We start from the raw sequence: 21020 nt of genomic DNA, 5'->3' as shown, positions 1-21020 counted from the left end.
AACCAGTTATTGTAAGCAATAATAAATATTGAAAACAAACGCATTTGGATATACGACAGTTTAACATAATAGCAACGGTGAAACCGTTAATCCTGACACTTTTTGTCTCTCTCTCTCTCTCTCTCTCTCTCTCTCTCTCTCTCTCTCTCTCTTTAACTCTCTTCATTTTCTCTCTCTTCATAGTTTTTCGTCTTGAGCGTGGGCTCGAATGTCAAAGACTTTTCCATTCTTCCCGAACGTCACGCCTGCTTATTATTTTCTCACCTGTCTTATTCTTTTGTTTTCTGTGCCTTTGAACCATCTATCTGTGTATGTGTTTGTGTGTGTGTGTGTTTGTGTGTGTGTGTGCAGATATAGTGTACTGCAATATTTAATATTACTACCTTGTCTGTAGGTTTCACTCATTCTTTTGAAGCAACAGAATGAGGGGTTTTGCTTTATAGATTGACATGCAGATGTTCAAACAGTAACCCGGATGCATCAAACTAACCTATCTTTGAGGGAATGTAAAGGTGATCGGTATCGTCCCTTCTGTTGTAGCTAAAGTATTTGAATAAGTAAGTTTAGAGTAAGTCTGACGAACATCATCTCCATCCAAACTAAACTCATTCGAACACAGCTCTGAAATTTGTGTAAATACTGTTCGGTTATGAAGCCTTGTCTCCGTGCCTGTGTATGGACTTCACTTAGTGGAACATGAAAAATAAATGTGCTTTTCCGAAACGTACTGTGTCGCGAACCAGATAAGACCGCTATGTTCGGTCGTTAGACGGCGATCTGGCATAATCGTTAGCACGCCGGGCAAAATGTTTGTCGACCTGGGCGGAATTTGAATTCTGAACGTAAAGAGACGAATCTCTTTAGACTCGGATTTCAAATTCCGCCGAGGTTGACTTTGCCTTTCATCCTTTCGGTGTCGATAAAATAAGTACCAGTTGAGCACTGGGGTCGATGTAATCGACTTACTCCCTCACTCAAAGTTATTGGTTTTGTACCAAAATTTCAAACCAATATTTTCAGTCGGTCATCCGTTGCCCTAATTAAAATCATTTGAAATATCTCCATATATATATAAACATATGCATACAGCACAAACTAAGAAATTGGCTTCGATGAAGATGATAGAAAGGAGGGAAAGATTCTTCGTGGCATCTTTTCATTATAAACTATTTACCGTTTTGGATTAATAACTCAGAAAATTGGCAGGAAACTATATGTTCGGTAAAATATTTATTAACATATGTCAAACAAACAATACTGCCATTACCACCAACAACACTAGCACCACCACCACTACCTTCGCCATCAGCACGCCCACCACGACCACCACCATGACACTCCTCCTCCTCCTCCTCCTCCTCCTACTACTACTACTACTACTGCTGCTGTTGATTGTATTACTACTACTGCTGCTACTTCTACTGCTTCTATTACTACTACTGCTGCTATTGCTGATACTGCAACTGCTGCTGCTATTGCTACTACTACTGCTGCCACTTCTACTGCTGCTACTACTACTACTACCACCACCACTACCACTACATTACCACTACCACTGCTACTACTATAATCACCATCATCATCATCGTCATCATCATCTGCATCTTTATTTTTAGGGTAATCTTTATTTTTAGGGCAATGAAATGTCAGACTAAGGCAAACAACATTTTCATTTTGAGTTCAATTCCTGCCACCCGCAGATTTGCCTATCATCCTTCCGCTATCGATAAAAATATAGTATCACTCATGCCCTGGGATCGATTTCTTTTACTATTTCCTTCGTTTACAAAATAGCGGATCCTCTGCCTACGCAAGGTAAAAAAAAAATATTAAGGACAGAGGATGGATAATCTTTAGAATTTAGGACGAAATGCTTAATGAATTTTCTTCCGTCGTTTTTACATTCTAAGGTCAGATCCTACGCTGTCTGTTTTCTGTCTGGAGTAAAAGAAATTTATTAGCAGATGAAAGTTTTCGATAGTATCCACTGACCCCAACACCTTTAAAAGAGCTGGCTGTATGTCTAAATCATCATCATCATCAACATCATAATCCACATCGTCGTCGTCGTCGTCGTCATCATCGTTTGCTGTTATTATAGACAACAGAAAGTCTAATCAAATGTCAAAGGTCAAATTGCTTGCAGTATTAAGTAAACATCCAATTACAAGTTATGTTCTAATTTCAGCTGGATCGATTTATCCTTCTTTCATCTTTGCTAGGTCGATAAAATAAATACCATTCAATGAATTGTCGGGAATTAATCGACTCTAAGTCGCCAGCGTTAAAGGTGTGACTTTGTGACAATCTAAGGAATGGTTAGTATTAAAGGTGTCTGTATCATAATCTCTTTGGTGCTGGACAAAATCCCTTGCAGCAATGAGTTATAATTCTATCAATCTATAAATTCTCCAAGGGTTGCATTATCTCGAATTCTTCAGTCATCAAAGACCGATAAAATATAGCACCTGATGCTGATTTTATCTATTATACACTAACTCAAATATTTGTAGCCTGGTGGTAGTTTCCGATATTGTAACTATGAACTAAAATAAAATATATCTAGGAAAAAATAAATGATCACGTAGATTGAGATGTATGCTGGTTGTGTGGGAAAGTATGAATACAAGGGGTAATTTCAAGTCACTTTAATCTCGTCAAACAGATCCAATAATCTGATAGCTACCAAGGGATTCCCCAAATCTGCTAATATAGCACCAACCTATTAATACTTGTGTAAAATTATATTTGAAGTTGTTTCAGATGTAAGAACTACGTATATTTTTATATCTAGGACTGCATTGTCCTGTGTGAGATTTTTTGTATGAATTACTACACGTTGGGCGAATTTCGCTACTATTCCTGGTAGATCAAGTGAATAGCTAATAACACCCACCTTCCCCGTTGATTCCTACCTTTGTTAGTTGATAATAATAATGATGCTAAGTAAACTTTGATGTTATAATCTGTACTAAGATTCTGTGTTCATTCAATGATCCGGTTACTGGAAGCTTTTTGACATTAAACGAATCTTAGTAAAGGAAGAAGTGACTGGACAAAGTAAATTATATATGGGTTTTGAGAAGTAAAACAGTCGGATAAATACCATATAGGTTCAATAAGAATGAACCGATATATAATGTACGACGCAATTCTTAAGCAAGCTAACAAGTGTACTTCATTGATATTCTTATCGACCAAACAGCGACGTGATTGCACTGTGGCGACTTCCTTTATGTTGTACACAAATGTTACAAAGTTCTTGCTAAGATACGTACTCCAGGATGTAAGGGACGAGAGCAAGGACATCCTTAAATCATTGAAAAGACACCATGGAGAAAGCTCTATATATCAATGAATCAACAATGGGGTATCTGACATACGGAGATGCAAGTATTCTGTCCAAACTTGATGGGTAATTGCATATACTTCATCTGTTGAAAGAAGCTTAATTATCTGAAAGGAGTACAAAGCAGAGATTCTGACTAGTAATTTCGATCAGAATTAAAGGCTACCGAAGAAAACTGTAGCTAAATTTCGGTATCTAATTTCATAGTGCAACTGAATATTCAGTATAGAGTCGTGAACAATGATATCTCGAATGTAATACGGCCCACGATTTTGTATCTAAAAATCAATAATATTTATAACTCAACTTTTATTATAACGGTTTATGTTTATACAAAAAGGTTTTTGACTGCTAGCATACATCAACGTGTGAATTTCACATTTTAAATTGCAATTTTTAAAACAAAATAAGTTTTTTTTTTAACAATAGAGCGTGTAACTACACATTGCCAGCAGGTTAACAAAAGTAGCATTTGCCACAGGATATCTTCACTAAACATATGGTATTTCACAGCTGTAGGCAATGAAGTTTGTTCATAAATCGGTTGATATATTTAGGGTATCGCCCTCGTCGTCTTCGCTTTTATAGGTTATTTGTTACGCTTTATACTTTTTATACGATTGTTATGCGATTGTAATATTGCCTAACAGTAGTGACTCTGAAATTCTATGTCGTATTTCTTGCTACTATACGTCAGAAATACGCCAACATTGTAAAGCATGTGAATATGAACATAAACACACACATCAGTTATTTACCCTGAAGTTTATCCTATTCAGCTTACCTCGGATTCAGGCTATCAGACAAGATAGTAATTCCGAGATCGTTTGTATTATCAAGCATATGCTGGATGATATAATAATATTCATGGATATATTTTTAACAAATTGCAAACAAGAAGAATAGAGTGATCAAGTCTTTTCATTCCATCAACTTACAACTGTTTCATCCAAATTCGATCTCATCAATCTTGCTATCTATACTCTGCAATAATACATGAAACAGTTGATTGGAGAGGTGTCACTGAAATGATGAATACCAGATCAGCCTCATCAGATTTATGTATAAAGTTACATTGCTATAGCCAATAGAATTATCAAAATTTTAAATATAAATCGAGCTGGGCGTCTGTACATGATTACATTTACACATTACGAACAAAATAAAATACTGATTAAAGTTTACTGGTCTAGGGAGACATATACACACACACACACACACACACACACACACACACACACACACACACACACACACACACACACACATATATATATATATATATATATATATATATATATGCATACACCCATACCTGCATATGTGTGTTTTGTTATTTGTCACATACACTGTAATGTCTTCCATATGCCAAAATCCACAACAATAAAAACAATATCATCATGGGGCGAAATCCCGTCATTTTTAACTTCTATAAAAGATTCAAGTCTTGATTACATCTGTACCCGATTTGTTGCTATATTTCTTGAATTCTATGTTGTATTTCTCGCTACTATAAATCAGAACTACTCCAACATTGTAAAACATGTGAATATGACCATAAACATTTACCCCGGATTCAGGTTATCAGACAAGATAGTAATTCCGAGATCGTTTGTATTATTACTTGCTCCAGGATTTCCGTTCATAGCTCGAACTATTCCTTTAATATTACTTTAATTAGCCTTTAACGTTCTATGTGAAGTATATTCCATATTCGGTGTTGTACCTCTTTTTAGAAGAGTGCTCCTCTAACAAAAATAAACCATGGTGGTTTCCAAAATAAACGTTATCCGTTAATTGAAAAATATTCTTTGATCAACTTTCTAAAACCTCAGGACCACAGAACTCTAGTATTCTCACTCTTTCTCTCTCTTTTCCTCCCTCGCTCTTGCTTCATCTCTCTTCCTCTATCCTTTTGCTCTCAATCCTTTCCTCGTTTTCCCGCCCTCTCTCTCTGCCAGCCTCAGTTTCTGTTTGTCTCTGTATGGTTTAAATGATTTAGAGCATGTGTTTTCGTTTTTTGATTGCTTAAATTTAAATTTTGGGGTTGTCAACTTTACTTTATCTACCTTGATTGAAAGAATAAATATCAGATGTATATTATTACGGAACCAATTATATTTCATATGATTCTTTTTCATGTATATATATATATATATATATATATGTGTATTTATATAGAATCGGAACGCGCGTGAAATATGGGATACCTTGGCAGTTGACAACCGATTTGAAGAAGAGAACCGCGGTAGTCTGCTCTGATCTGAAGGACATGTTTGAAAACAATAGGGTCACATTTTAAATTCCGGTCAGTTGAAGGAATTTGAAGCAGATGTACCTTTCTCATCGAAAAACGAATGCTCAGTCCATGGAAGTAGCGTCACACCGTTTCTTCAAGACCTATGAAGCTCAAGACCTATGAGGCTCAACTGCTGGCGGTCGCCAGAGAAAGTCATAACTCTTTCAGGCGGTATGAAGAGATGTCAATGAATGTCTGTAATGTGACAGTAGCGACTAGGAAGCATGACCTGTAGCAACTCAAAAAGCTTAAAGAAGCCACAAGGACGAATATCTCGAACAAGAATCTTAAAACCATCTACATTCACCGTGACAACGTGCGACGACACATCTTTGGTAAAAAAAAAAAAAATGAGCAACTGATAAATTGGGTGGCCGATGGTTCCCTATACAACATAAAATCAGGATCTTGAGCCTTATGACCTTTTCCTGTTTGATCCTGTGAAAGACAGTCTTCGGTGTTTCCGATTTAATAATACAAACGAAACTGTGGAGAAGATACAAGAGTGCACACACAAGATTTTTTAAAGCGCATCTAAAGTTTGAAGAGCATTTCAACGATGGCGCAAATACATAACCTGTAATAAAGATTATGCTGAGTAGTACCTTTGTATAGAGAACGAGTTGCTCGACCAACACGTAGCAGCTTTGAATTGACTTTAATTATTCCTCGGCACAACACGTTTTCGTACTCTGTTGGCTTGTCGTATTTTCTTTTTGTTTACCTGATAACAACAGTATATTTAGCAGAAACGAAAATGGGTGGATTCTTTTACTTCAGCAGAAACAAAATTTTTTGGATTCTTGAATTTGAGATGAATTATAATTTTCCTTCTAATTTTACATCAAATAAATCATCTAACATCAAATATTGGAAAAGTTGCATGCATGTTGTTTACATGTACCTTAATCACCTCAAATTTAACATATAGAGGAGCAGCGACAATATTAGTGGAATAAGAATGTAAAGCTACAGGAATTTAATATAATTGTTATATTTGTTTATGTGTGGAGTCAAACAGCAAAATGAAAAATAGATAAAGCGAGAATCTTTGTAAATGCATTGTTCAGTTCCGAGTACCTTTAACAATTGAAAAATATTCATATTTTAAAGTACAGAGCTTCGGTATAAAGAATGAAGAACATTTCTAAATTCTTCTTTAACAAGGTGAATGTATGAAAGGGTAAGTTAAGCCAGAAATCTATTTAAAACTATCTCGTATAGAAAATATTTGGTGTGGTGAACTGAAAGGAAACAGGTTGTTAAAATGTTTCAGACGTGTTCGTGTTGATGATGTATCTTCAATGAGACTAACGTTGATGAGTCGTTGACATATCACTTAATTGCAAACTAATACGAATCTTTTGCAGCTTTTATGCTAAGATTTTTAGAACGGAAGAGTTATCTTTTTAAGAATCTCTTGGTATCCATGATATAACAATTTTGGTTTTAATCACAGATTTATTCTTGGATAGGAGAAATGGCATTTCAGTAATAGAGTGATAGCTGAATCTGTTGAACGTTTTGGCTAGTGGCCATTTATCGATTTCATTGGATTTTAGTGCAAAATACTACTAAAGGTTTAAATGGTATATAAGATACGATTATATGAATAGGTCTGTAAGTTGAGAGAAATGGTAAAACGGTGGATTATATGCTTAGTTTCCGACCTCTAGGCTGAAACGGCTTTGTCGTTCAGCCTCCAGTAATTGACAAGCTAAATACAAGTAGCATAACTCAATTGATTGAATTGACTGTACCTCCGACAAGAAAATCGACCTTGTGACATAGTGAATATATACATTGACACACACACACACACACACACGCACACACACACACACACACACATACACACACACACACACACACACACATGTAATTGTTAGAAACTGTCATATCAGAGCACATCTATGTATTCTTTAGTGGGTATGACAGGAGATTTCTTGTCCTGTGACAAGGGAAATGGTTTCTTATCAATTGACAGACATGTTACTTACCTTCGTAAGATAAAATGCCATTTATTGAAAGTTATTTATAATGTTCGTGCAACAGTGTACTTCTTTTATTCATTTTATTCTTTTCATTATTTTGTTATGCACCGACTTCAATCTTTTGCTATCTGCTTGTATTTTTATTCAGTGTACGATTATATTTTTACAAATACGTTTTGCATATTAAGAGAGCAATTCTGATAACTGAGGCAGTACGCTGTAATATTATTCGGTTGTGTGTCCTCAGTTTCAAGTTTTAGTTGCATCAAGGCATCAAATAAAAGCAATCAATTAGTAACTAGTTACAAAGTATATCTTTCATCAGTGCGTCTGTGTGCCTGCATATGAGTAAGTGTTTGCGTGAATATATCCATATGTATATGCATATATATATATATACATACACACACATATATATATATATATATATCTGTCAGGATGCTGGATGTTTTGCGTTCTTGTCCCATTTTGTATATATATATATATATATATATATATATTTCTAATGCTTTAATGGAATTATAAGTGCTATTATTCCAAATTAAACATGAAGAAAACTGATAATGGAAAGTGCGTATGTAAACGTATGTGTGTGTTGACACATACACATACACACACACACACACATATATATATATATATACATACAATTATGTATATAAATATATGTATGTATGAATATATTCACAGACGCATACACAAATATTCACATATGTCTGCTTACGGTGATTTTTCAATTTCTATAATGCAGACTAATGCCATAATTGTAAATAACTTAAATTATTGCTTATTATTTATCGGGCACTTAGGGCCATTATGCCTACTTTCAGGTCGGTCGGAATGTGTTGTAGTCAACAAATATGTCTAACTCACACACTCACATACAAGCACGCACGCACACGCGCGCCCACCACACTCACGCAGACGCGCGCTCGGTTTCATACAGATAAATGTATAGCAATATATTTGTTTGTAATGTATTATTTCTAAGTATCAGAATCAGCATCATGCGTCTCCGAACTGACATTAATACTTCCGATCACTGTATCTAACGATATATAAATGTCAATTGTTGACAACTTATTTTTATAGTCCATAGTGCGCATATTTTCTATTTTCGCTTGCTTACTTTTCTTTTCGATCAGTTATTTTACTCTCTTCCTCTCTTTCTCCTACTCTTTCTCTCCTCCCCCTCTCTCTCTCCTCCCCCTCTCTTTCTCCTCTCCCCTCTCTCTCTCTCTCTCCTTCCCCCTCTCTCTCTCCTTCCCCCCTCTCTCTCTCCTACCCCTCTCTCTCTCTCAACTGTTGAGTCGTTCTTTCTTGTTCGATTACAGTCTGGGATATATTTTCTTTCAATCAGACATTGAATTTGCCTTCTGTCAAGCTCATTTCATTTCTGTCCTTTCTACAACTTTATCTTGGAATTTGTACATTATTTCTGGTGGTAACTGTGGAATATTTTATCTTTTTTCTTTTGTCACGATAAAAACGTTTCCGCGATCAGTTTCAGAGCCTCCAAGACTGGTGACAAAGACGGAGAAAAATATCGTCAAATCGAAAACCTGAACTGAATGCTTTCAACAGTGTACGCTCCGCTAAAGGCACAGAGGTGCCAAATGTTGGTGTTAAACCGTGCGAAGACTGAGTATACCACTCATGTAGGCTATGGCAGATTTTCAACTCGGAATGAAAAACACCTAAATATATATCGTGAAGCCTTTGATCGGATATAGTTCTGTTAAAACACCGCCTTGTATTAGAATGTTTCTTTATGAACCCCGAAAAGATTAAAGGTAAATTTTACCTCACAGATAAACTAGACCAAATTTACCTTTAATCTGAATAAATACGGAATTTGTGTTGTTGCTGAAGGTAGAACGAACGTGTCTTTTTAAAAAAACACTTTCTTTTCATTTAAAATGCTTTCTTTTGCTTTCTTCTCTTCTCATTATGTGAGTATTTCTTTTACTTGCCTCTACTGGTTGTGTCAAGCTATTTATAATAGACATTACGTAGAAGTAAATAGCGTTATACAAAAAATTCTAAATATATATGTATATGTGTTTATCTGTGTGTGTGTGTGTGTTTATCTGTGTGTGTGTGTGCATGTGTGTGCATGTGTGAGTGTATTTCTGTGTGTACGTATATGGATGTACATCTGTGTGCATGTGAGTGTTTGTGTGTGCTCCAACCTAAATCTGACAAGAATTCATGTAAAAAAATCACTTAAGTCCTTAAAACTTCCAAGGTTTCATCGCACAAATATGTGGAATAAATATATGACATTAAGTTGTAAGTTCCTTAAAAACCACGTCTTTAAAGCTCGTTCAATTTTTTATAGGAACTTCGTAAATGACTAATGTAATATCCATTGGAAAACCAAAAAAATAATTTTACTCCGGAAGTCAATAAAGACAATAAACCATTTATATACACTTCGGATTTTGCTAAATGAAGTAATTTCCTTGTTTTCCTAGTGCATTAACTATGCATCACTTCCTTTCCTTACAAACGAATAACTAGACTCTTCCACAGTCAGCCAATTTGACATAAATTTAACTGCGATGCATTTCACCTTTGGAGTTAAACTTTACCTAGCCGAGAGCATATTTGCTGACTGCATTTGGGAATTGTTTTACAAATATATTTTTTAAAATCTATAACTGCAAAAAAATTTGATAAAAGACCATTTTATGAAATAAGTAAATTAAAACTACATACCATGTGTATTCTTGTTTTTATTGAGTCATAATGTTCTGAAATAGTATCTAAAATCAACTGCTTGCTGTTTTATCGTGGTAAAAATGTAAGCGTAAATTTCAGGAAAAAAAATTACGGTACATATCAAAATTCGTAAACAACTTTGTCAGTGCTTGCTGTTGCTAAGATAATTTTATGAACGATACAAAATTCATTTTGAAAGTATTAATGGGCCAAAATTAGAATGAGATTTCGAAGGTTTCTTTTTCGTCTTCAGTATAAAGAAGGCTTTATTTTGCCAAGACATTTCATTTTACTGCAAATGCATATACATACAGAAGGTGGGGATTTCTCCTGGGTACGCGTTTCAATTAAGCTAAAATAGTGAATGCTGTTCGGTATAGAGGAATACTGTTTATTTAAAGATGAATCTGCATAAACTATTTGTTTCTTGTCACTGATTCGTATGCGGCTAATTTTTTTAATTTATGAAGCTTGCATACATGCAAATTATTGGTTACCATCATAAGCTAGTGATAATGTATGAAGAAATATAAAGAAATGATAAACGACTAAAACATGAAGGAAATTTTATGCTAAAAGTCACATGCTACTTGAAGAACCCTGAGCGGTGTTACTGCATTGGTATGTTTGAAGGCAGGTGAAAGCAACATGACGTCACGAAAACAGGTCTTTCAGATATATTGATGAGAGGGATGCAACTACATAAGATAATAGACAAACTAAAGCTGCATAAGCATGAAATGCAAGGTGTTAGACTGAAGCGGTCCATATATCCACACGTTTAAAAAGTCTCATATCGAAGCAAGAGAGAAAGCTCGTGACTTGATGAACTTCAAAAGTTGTCACAAGGTTCTTTTTAGTCAGTACAACATCGTGCGAGTGTTCCCTGGCATACCTGCTGAACGGCACATCATAATAATTAAGAGCATCACATGCATAACTGCCACACGCAAATATAAAATCTAAGTCGCATAACACTGATAACAAACCGGCAGATGTATACTTTGCATTACACACCCGATATTCTTTACAGAACACACTTGAGAACAGACACATCTAAAAATATTTGATGAATGAATGGATTAAGGTGATGTTTCCAAGAGGTTCGTAACGCGAAACTTGATTCAATTTCTTTAAGACTGTATAAAGATATTTCATTGTATTTGACGTATGCTATCCAGTTACAGTACACACTCACACAAACACACACACACGCATATAGTAAATGTGAGTAAATATATTATTTAAAATACGTTTACGTTTATCTGCGAGCGTATGGACGTTTGAATGTACACGAGCAATTGCTTTCTTCTATGTACATCATGCTTTTTAAACATTTTACAGTTTGAAAGACAATGTATTGAAATTTCACTTATTTTCGCTTTAACATATGACATGCATTTTGTAAAAGATTCAATGAAATCTCAAGGGAAAATTAGAAAATGGACCAGCTGTGATTTCCTCACAGAATTTAATAAATTGACCTCTATAACTCACTGCATTTGATCAAATATAATTAAATGCATTCACACTTGTCGGAGCAGTAATCTTTTGTTAACACTATATCTCTCTTTGTATCTTGGTCTTCTCCAGAAAATCAATAAGAGAAATAGTTGTATATCTTTATATTACATGGTCTGTTGTTGAGCCGTACGGCATACAACATATTGATCAGTTTAGTACGTTTTGATGACCAAAGATAAAGGATTTTTTTTATCTAAACATAATAAGTATTGATGATGGTTTGGTTCATATATAAACTAAGATACAAATAAACCAAGATTTATTATTTTATATTTAAGTCATAAATAAGAAAATCAATCAATAACAAATGATGGCAAGATAAATATGTTATAGTCCACAGGGAAACCATGAGTGGAGTGAGCACATCAAGTTTGACGGCATTAAGCAGATGAGCGATAAACCCTTTTCTGCAAAAAGTAGAACATCAACCAGTTACCGGTAGAATATTCTAGTATGTATTTGCCTTCTTTATAGGGAATTTAGACATGTAGTTAAACTTTCCGCTCAAAGACATATCAAGCTGTATGCAGTAGAATTGAACTTATATCCTCATAAATGTAAACGAAATTCACCAGACTGCCATATAGTTATTATACTTCATTACGTTCTGACTGGTAACCAAATTTTCATTATGTAGTTGTATGGATATTGTTTGCATATTCAATATCCATTCGGTAGTAAATACGGGTAAGGCTTCTTAGACCATTATATTTGAGGCATTTAATTTCGTTTTGCGAAAAGATTAACCAAGGCATGATATTTCTTGGGAATTTAGTGGCCATATAGAAATATCTTGTCAAAACTAAAACTACGTGACATTCATCAAAAAGAGAGAATGGATGATGAATATTAATAACATCTGCGTGGATGTGTGGTGAAACGCTTACTCCCTAACCACATGGTTCCGGGTTCAGTCCCACTGTGTGGCACCTTGGGCAAGTGTCTTCTACTATAGCTTTGAGCCGATCAAATGCTTGTGAGTGGATTTGGTAGATGGAAACAGGAAAAAGCCGTGGTGCGTGGCTGTATGGTAAGAAGCTCGCTTCCCAACCACATGGATATGTATATATCTATGTGTGTGTGTGTTTTTGGGCCTGTTTTTGCACCACCACCCCATCATCGCTTGACAACCGATGATGGTATGTTTACCTCACCGTAACACAACGATTCGGCAAAAGGGACCGATAGAATACGTACTAAGCTTAAGAAATAAGTCCTGGGGCCTATTCGGCTAAAACCCTACAAGAGCTGCCGTCAAATGACTGAAACAAGTAAAAGAATGAAAGAATATATGCAATGATACACACACAAACACGCACACATGTATGTATACATATACACATGTGTGTATGTGTACGTGTGTGTCTTTGTACCTGTGTTTGTCCTCCACCACACATATATGTATACATATGCACATGTGTGTGTGTGTGTGTACGTGTGTGTGTGTGTGTATCTACGTGTGTGTCTTTGTGCCTGTGTTTGTCCTCCACCACTGCTTGATAACTAGCGTTAGGGGTCTTACGAGCCTGTAACTTCGAAGAAACTTGAGCCGTAGAGTATACAATACATTGAACGGTTTAGTACGTTTTGATGACAAAATGTTATAGGTAGATAAATATATTCTTTTTTTTTGCCTAATCATAAGTATTTATGATGGTTTGGTTCATATATAAACTAAGATACAGATAAACCAAGATATAATATAAGTCGCTGGGTCGATTCATTCAACAAAAAATTCTTCAAGGCGGTGCCCCAGCATGGCCGTAGTCAAATGAATGAAACAAGTAAAAGATATGGGATAAAATCATGTAAATGGAGGTAAACACCTGCTGTTATTAAATTTAGCGATAAAAGATTTTCATTGGTGTATTTGAAATAATTTTTAACAAAATTAACAGAACTATTTCGTCAGTTTGTGATTAACAGTATTTGATATCTTCAAATTATCATAAACGCTAATTCACGGCAATACTTTTCGTAGTCTAAAATTTGCTTCTGAATGAAGTACAAATTATTACTACCTATGGTTTATTTTACTATTACTACCTATGAGTTTTTTTTTTATCATAAATAATAATGATACAATGCTGTGTTAATAAGAGCGGGTACGATGATGACTGCTAAATTAAGCTATGTGTTCTACTCGTGTTTCAAGTGTAGTATGCTCAAAGTATCAGTTGGATCCAAAATCTTTTATCTCATGAGTTAACAAATCCCACATGTAAACAAAGACGTGAATATATTGTCCGTAAAGTGGTATGTATGGTGGGGGGCATTAAACCTTAGTGATTTGGAAAAACTTCAATGGAATGATGTCCTCAACTAATATTTACAAATATAACAATATTTATATTGTTGAGATTATAGACTTTCAATATTTCACTTGATTTTATTCAGAATTATTTTTCTCTTTTGATGACGATAGTGATAAAGCATCCAATTAAATTAATTATGTATATAATTTGTCAAATTACTGATTTTAATTAATATCTTGTCATAGCTAACTTGAGTTTTGGAATTCGAGTAGAAAATGAGATCCATCGATAAAATAGTAATTAGTGTCATTTAATAGACTAGAGTTCTCGGAAATATTGTTTCTCACCCGGTTGCATGAAATCCGTACGGATTTACTGCTTTTCAGGATAAGAGCTGTGATTTTTCTTTTCCTCATCGGTATGGTTTCGTACAGGTTAGAATAGCTTTCACAGAAAAATAATAAGATACTAATAAGACGTTAAATATCCGAGGTCATTACCGTACTTGCCAAAGATCAGACTCGCTCCCTCAGTACGCCATGCACACATTGAATTAATTTGAATTTTAGAGTTAACTCCCTTGCTTTTCTTGACAGCAATTATCTCTAAAGTTAATACTTGTATCTTTAAATACGGGTGTAACTTTAGTTAATTAAAAATATTTTTAAGGAGCTTACTGACTACATTAAGTATGTTAATTCCACTTAGCTCAAAGGTCTTCATGCAGAAGGCAACTGAGAGAAATTTTCTTGGGTCATTCATTTATGTGACAGTCGTATTATTGCAACAATATAATCGCATTGCTATAGCTATAATTATGAACTTCAGAGAATAAAAAGTATCATTCACTAAAATAATAATGTATGTTACTTTCCTGTCCTGTCGTGCTTCACAAATAAAACTTTGCATTTCTCGCACCAACTGCGCAGTAAGATAGTCGATAACACCATAAGCAACGATTCATATAGATACAGTAATGTTTTAGTTATATTTGTTTGGCCTATTGTCGTTATCATTGCTTTATCGAAGGCGACTAGCTGGCAGAATCGGCAGCACGCCAGACAAAATGCATAGCGACATTTCCGTCGGTCTTTACGTTTTGAGTTTGAATTCCTCTGAGGTCGGCTTTGCTTTTATCGTTTCGGGGTTCGATAAAATAAGTACCAGTTGAGAACTGGATTCTTTGTAATCGACCGACCACCTAACAAAAGAAATTTCAAACATATATAGTAAAAAGTGTTGATTTCTTTTACTCGGTGAATTAGCAAACTTGTTACAAAAATGGCAAAACTGATTTGCTATATTGGTCTCGAGTCTTCAGAATCTGAGTTCAAATCGCGCCGAGCATGCCTTTGTGTTTCATCCTCCCCCAAATCGATAAAATAAAGTACCAGTGAAGTGCTACCGATTAATCTTTCCCACTAGAAATTGCTGTCATTGTGTCTAAACGAAACAGGATTATTATTTGATCACATCTCGATGAATATAAATTTTCCCGAACTGAAAATATATATTTAGGAAAGCTATTATTTTGATACATTTGTTTAGTTTGTAGTGTTGCTATATTGCTTCTGATAGTTTGGTGTCTAGTCGAGGTATAATTCCTGGCATGGTAGTTGGTTCTGTAATAATTGCAACCAATGGAGTTCGGATAAAATGAAAGACACTTAGTTGAGTAAACACTAGTCTGGCGAGTTAGTAACACACCATTTGTGGTACCCCTCTTAAGTATCACAACACACATTGGTTTGTCCTCATTAAATGCTAATGTTTTCTAATATATTTAATACGTTACTATTTTTAATATTCTATATCATGCGACCAGATAACTGAAAAGAATAATTTTTTTTCTACGTTTTTTTTCGCTTTAAATATTTCACTGATGTAAAAATTATCGCTTTTTTATGCTTCAATCAAAGCAAAACAAACGATAAAAATCCATAAAAATTACACTACTGTGAAATCGCTTAAACATATCAATTGAGATAACTTTAATGTTTACGAAACAAATCAAGTTTTTAAAAAGCTTTGCTTTAACTGCAGCGAAGTGAGTCGTGATATTACTTGATGAGATAGATATATACGCCGAAAAATAACCGTATTGTAAACATGGCAATAAATGTTTTTAGGAAGTAGAAAATATTGATATGTTTTCTGGATTAGGTACAAGGTCATGTTTAAATGAATTTAAACTGTATACGTTGTACAATTCTTTTAGCAATCAACACGTAACTTTGCTGTGGGGTTATGTACATCTTTGCTATTGAGGTTGTTATTGTTGTTACTGCTGCGGTAATTCTTTGTATTTATTTAGTTTTTGCTATGCCTCAGCCCTGATCGAACAGATTTGTGATCAACAATGACCATGTTGTATTTGTTTTTATTTTTCATTCATAATGTTGCCCAAGATTAGACTACCTGTTCCAACTTTGCTTGTACAAGACAATACGGGATGATTCGAAGGAGATTTTGCTGATATTTCTGACAAGTCAGGAGACCACAGGAGACACAAACCACCCATAGGTTTGTTATTTGAATGCGTTTCTGCGTACTACTTATCTCATGAAAGATTTCCTTCGACAATTCTTCCAGTATTTGGTTCACATGACAAATACGAAAGAACAGGTCAATAACAAAGTAAAATAAAAGAATCTTGGAATATATCGTTGTTCATTTTTAAATGCAGTAATTTAAAGAATTCCACGTTTTGCCAGCAGCATCCTTTGTTCAAAATGCTTAAATAGAGAAACAATAAGAACGTAAATACCTTAAGGCGGTGCTCCAGCATGGCCGCAGTCAAGTGACTGAAACGAGTAAAAGAATAAAAAAGTAATGGAATATATGCATGCAAACATAATACATACATACATACATACATACATGCATACATACATACATACATACATACATACATATACATACACATAGACAACGTCTGTGCATTAGTAAAGATAGTAAAGTTGCTGTACTTCATTCAGGCGAGACCCGTTTAAAAACGTATTATTTTTAAAAAATTAGCATACCTCACACTTAGGCGAAATGAAATCGCCCCGAAAGTGAAAGACAGTGATAGATATCAATATTTTACTATCATTTCCGCTCTCAATGTTACTCTTCCACCTCCGAAACCCCCTGTATTGGCCTGCTACAGGTAGTTACACAAATAGCATAAAATACTGTTTGCGTATGCGGATATGTGTTGCACAAGGAAAATAAAATTAAAATTTTGTGTTCGAAGGAGCTTAATAATGCAAACATCATCAACACATGCTTATTGTATGTGCTTTAGGAAAAGCTGTAAAACTGTGTTACTTCGTCCATTGGAGTTCCCTTTAAAGATCTTTTGTGTTTAAAAACATTACTTATCACGAGCGAGATATTGAGTTCAATATCAAGTTCAGCATTTGTAACATTTGGCACACGAAGATTTTTTTTCTGGTGCCCAAAATGAACCAGACCTCACAACCAATGATGGACTTACTCAGCACATAATCGAGTTCAAATGAGGCAAGGAATGATAATGTACTTATAATCACATCGGTTTTGATGTTGGCATTGTCTGTCTCATGTAAAATGAGATGACTTTGCATCGAGTGTTCCTGTATAAGCTGCTGAAAGCTTGTTCTAACTCCTAATGAATGCCACACGCTTCAAAACACGACGGTTTTTCTTGGTTAGTTGTATGAGATGCCTCCTTGAAATCGATGTTAGTCATGATTGCCGACAGGTCTTTGTTCCACACCCTTTCAGAATGACCTTTAGAATAACTTGCATGAATGAAGCACAAGACAAAGGAATGCTAGTCAAAAACAAAAACGCTAGATTATAAAATGCATTCAACTAATTTAGTACATGAAATTTAAAATGAAATAAAATTTTAAACGTAATGGATGAAGCTGATAAATAAACTACACAGAGTAAATTTTGCATGACGAGAAAGAAAAAAACATAGAGTCAGAGAAAAATAAAAGGTTACTCGAATATGAAACCTGTGCAGTAGGTTATAAAATGCATTATTTCCTATCACAAACTAGCGATGGTAATATAATACAACACGGAAATTAAATCAGAATTAATTAGGTATAACTTACGAGGTCAGAAACTGACAAGTGAGTCTCCTACGTCATCACTCGATTTAGTAGAAATATCATCGAAATAACCCTCAATTTACACCTGTCTTTTAAATAAAGGAGGAATTACCAACTAATGTAGCAGAGATACATGATCAAACAAAAGCCGGAAGAGTCACATATAGAACCCATTTTGAATTAGGTCAAAACGGCATTCTCAACAAAATATTGAGTTAAAGCTCAAAAAAGCAGAAGACGAGTCACAACAGTTATATTAACAGGAAAATTTGAGACAAAGTTCAATGCCGATTTAGTTCTAAACTACATTTGTAGCTACAAAAGTGCTTCCACCTAAGAGGAGGAAATATGAATTCGGCGTTTGAAAATGTCCACCTCCGCATAAATCTAAATTCAAACCTTTTGACACAAACTTTTCAGAGATGTTTATCCTAGTGTTTCTAACAATATAAAGGAAATGAACAAGCTGAAATCATGAAGGAAAAAAAACACATTTGTCCGCTTAAAGGACTACGTCACTAGCAGTGTGTATATTAACACAGCATTGTAGATTTGAATACAAGTGCCAGCCATATACAAACGAAATAGCAAAATATAATATATATCAACGTTTCAATGAACCATGTCAGTAACAAGAAGTGAAAATCTTCCTAAACAAAAGGATATGCGACAGAGATTCAATCTGCTACACTGGAATACTGCAGAAAAGTTGATTTAAAGAAAACAACATATTCAGTTCGACATCAAAACTCAATTACTCCTGCTAATAACAACATTAAAAAAAACCTTCAAATGTAATATAATCCTGTTCAACCTATGAGAAAAAAATCGAATTTGTTGACAAGCAAAATGTAAAAGTTAACTAAAGTTTACATGGTGAGTATGGAAATGCTACTGTTGGCAGTAGGTACCACAATCTACCGTAGATAAGGCTCGAAGTTTTAATTTAAGAATTGGAATAAACCTGTTGAGCTATCAGGTTGAGTAAAAAGTAAGCAACGTTTTGAACTATGAAGAATTTGTACCGGATTTTTGCAGAGTTTTGAATTTTTAGAAACATTTTTTGCAATTCTCTGATAATACAGACATAAACCTGCCCAAATGCATCAATAAATAAACATTGATTTTTTTTTCACCGTTGCTACAACCATCTGAAACGGAAATGTCAAAGCGCGATATTCGAGCCATTTTCCTATGCAACTTCAAAAAAGGACGTAAAGCAGCTGAAACTGCTCACCATATCAACGAAACGTTTGGTGAGGAAATGACCAGTGAGTGGTCAGCTCGAAAAGGGTTTAAACGAATTCGCAGTGGAGACTTGAGTCTTGATGATCGTGAGCGTAGTGGACGCCTATCTGTCATCGATGACGGTCAATTAAAGACCTTCATTGAAAAAGATACACGTCAAACCACTCGAGAACTGACAAAAGAACTTCAAGTTAGACAGAAAACTACCTGCAACCATTTGCATGCAATCGAAAAATCAAAAAAGCTTGACAAATGGGTAACACACGATTTAAATGAAAATCAGAAAATGCGAAGATATGAAATTTGCTAGTCGCATCTCCATTTTTCAACCGTATTGTAACTTGTGAGGAAATGTAGATTCTGTACAATAATAATAAAAAACGTTCTTCGCAGTGGTTGAACCAAAATGAAGCACTTAAAACCTTCCCTAAACCCGAGCTCTTCAAAAAGAACGTTATGGTGACTCTTTGATAGTGTACTGCTGGACTCATCCATTATAACTTCTTAAAACCCGGAAAACCATCACTGCAGAAATACTGCCATGAAATTGCCAAAATGAACGAAAAACTGCTACTCCTCCGTCCCAGACTGGTCAACAGAAGAGGGCCAATCATTCTTCCTAACAACTAACGACCATACGTTTCATAAATGACGCTCCAGAAGTTGAGGGATCTTGGCTACGAAGTTCTTCCCCACCCAGTTTATTCCCCCGACCTTTCTATTAGCGACTACCACTTTTTCCAGCACCTTGATTGCCTCCTGCGAGAGGAGTTCAAAAGTCAAACCGATGCTGAAAGTACGTTCAACGAGTTCATCAGCTCCAGAACTCCACATTTCTATGTTACCGGAATAAACAAACTTGTAACTCGTTGGCAAAAATGTGTTGATTCTAATGGTACTTATTTGATGAATAAAATTTCCGCATTGTTGAAATATATTGCAATGAATTTCATGTTTCAAAACGTTGCTTACTTTTTATTCAGCCAGATACATATCAGAGAAAAGAATTGCAAATGTCTGACAACAGTAGATGGTACTATCGACTAATATTAGACCAGTAAAATAATTATATAAAGACAATTATGCACACATGCATACATAAATATCTGTTTAAGTGTGTGTTTGTGTGTGTGTGTGTGTGTGTGTGTGTGTGTGTGTGTGTGTGTGTGTGTGTGTATGCATGTGTGCATACATGTGCGGCTACGTACACAAACCCATGCAGCTACTTCGTGAAAAGACACACTATACATGATATCTCAAACTGTTCATCACAAAGCTGTTGGCATGTCACTGACTACACAAAAACTCACACACATATATATTATGTTTATGTATGTATCCATGGGCACGGGAATGCATATGCGCATGTATGCATTGTGTGTGTATGTACGCATTTGTGTGTGTATGTATGTATATATGTGTGTATGTATGTTTGTATAAATCATGCAAGTCTGTATAATGCGATGCATTGAGCACTTAAATGAGAGCATTGCTTCTTATGTAATAGAACATACATTTAGACACACAAGCGTTTATATA

General features: G+C 35.0%; 1 protein-coding gene across 2 annotated transcripts in view; it reads right to left on the bottom strand.

The window, feature by feature from the left end:
- LOC106880363 (uncharacterized) overlaps positions 1-21020 on the bottom strand; it is a 296957-nt gene that overhangs the window by 160667 nt on the left and 115270 nt on the right. Inside the window, exon 2 of one of the 2 annotated variants that reach the window (XM_052972368.1) lies at positions 16913-16949. The exons of the other annotated variant lie outside the window; for it this stretch is intronic. The gene's annotated coding sequence lies outside the window, so the exon portion shown is untranslated. The remainder of the gene's footprint in view (positions 1-16912; positions 16950-21020) is intronic. 2 annotated transcript variants of the gene reach the window in all.

The sequence above is a fragment of the Octopus bimaculoides genome, chromosome 13 (genome assembly GCF_001194135.2).
Source record: "Octopus bimaculoides isolate UCB-OBI-ISO-001 chromosome 13, ASM119413v2, whole genome shotgun sequence".
Lineage (NCBI taxonomy): Eukaryota > Metazoa > Mollusca > Cephalopoda > Octopoda > Octopodidae > Octopus > Octopus bimaculoides.
Note: the sequence above shows the minus strand (reverse complement) of the source record. Positions and strands in the feature narration are given on the sequence as shown.